This window comes from Sinocyclocheilus grahami, unplaced genomic scaffold, assembly GCF_001515645.1.
Source record: "Sinocyclocheilus grahami isolate Dianchi unplaced genomic scaffold, SAMN03320097.WGS_v1.1 scaffold481.1, whole genome shotgun sequence".
NCBI lineage: Eukaryota > Metazoa > Chordata > Actinopteri > Cypriniformes > Cyprinidae > Sinocyclocheilus > Sinocyclocheilus grahami.
Window position 1 is genome coordinate 333,834 of NW_015505660.1, and position 502 is coordinate 334,335.

Consider the following 502-nt stretch of genomic DNA (forward strand, 5'->3'; position numbering starts at 1 on the left):
TATGAATGTTATTAAATTATATTTATATATAAATTATTAATATAAATATAAATTACATAGAAATAATTTCTAAAAGTATGAAATAACTATATGAACATTTTATTAAATATTGTATTAAACTATATATATATATATATATTCATTCATGGTACAACATAAAAATGATAAAAAAAACAATTATATCTATACATAATATAAATTATATGAATAAATTATTCATGTTTATATAATTAAGTTGCAAAATATACTTGTTATTGTTATTAAATTATATGAATATTAATTATTTATTTTTAAATTATTTATGGTACATTTGAAAAACTATTGAATAAAATGTTAAATGCATTTAGATATAAATAAGTCGCATTTAGATATGGGGAAGTCGTGGCCTAATGGTTAGAGAGTCGGACTCATAACCCAAAAGGTTGTGGGTTCGAGTCTCGTACTGGCAGGGGTTGTAGGTGGGGGGGGGGAATGGACAGCGCTCCCCTCCCCCTTCCATACC

General features: G+C 24.7%; 1 protein-coding gene across 1 annotated transcript in view; it reads right to left on the reverse strand.

The window, feature by feature from the left end:
- The window catches only part of aadat (aminoadipate aminotransferase), a 12,081-nt gene that overhangs the window by 4,909 nt on the left and 6,670 nt on the right, over positions 1–502 (reverse strand). The gene's annotated exons all lie outside the window — the stretch shown is intronic.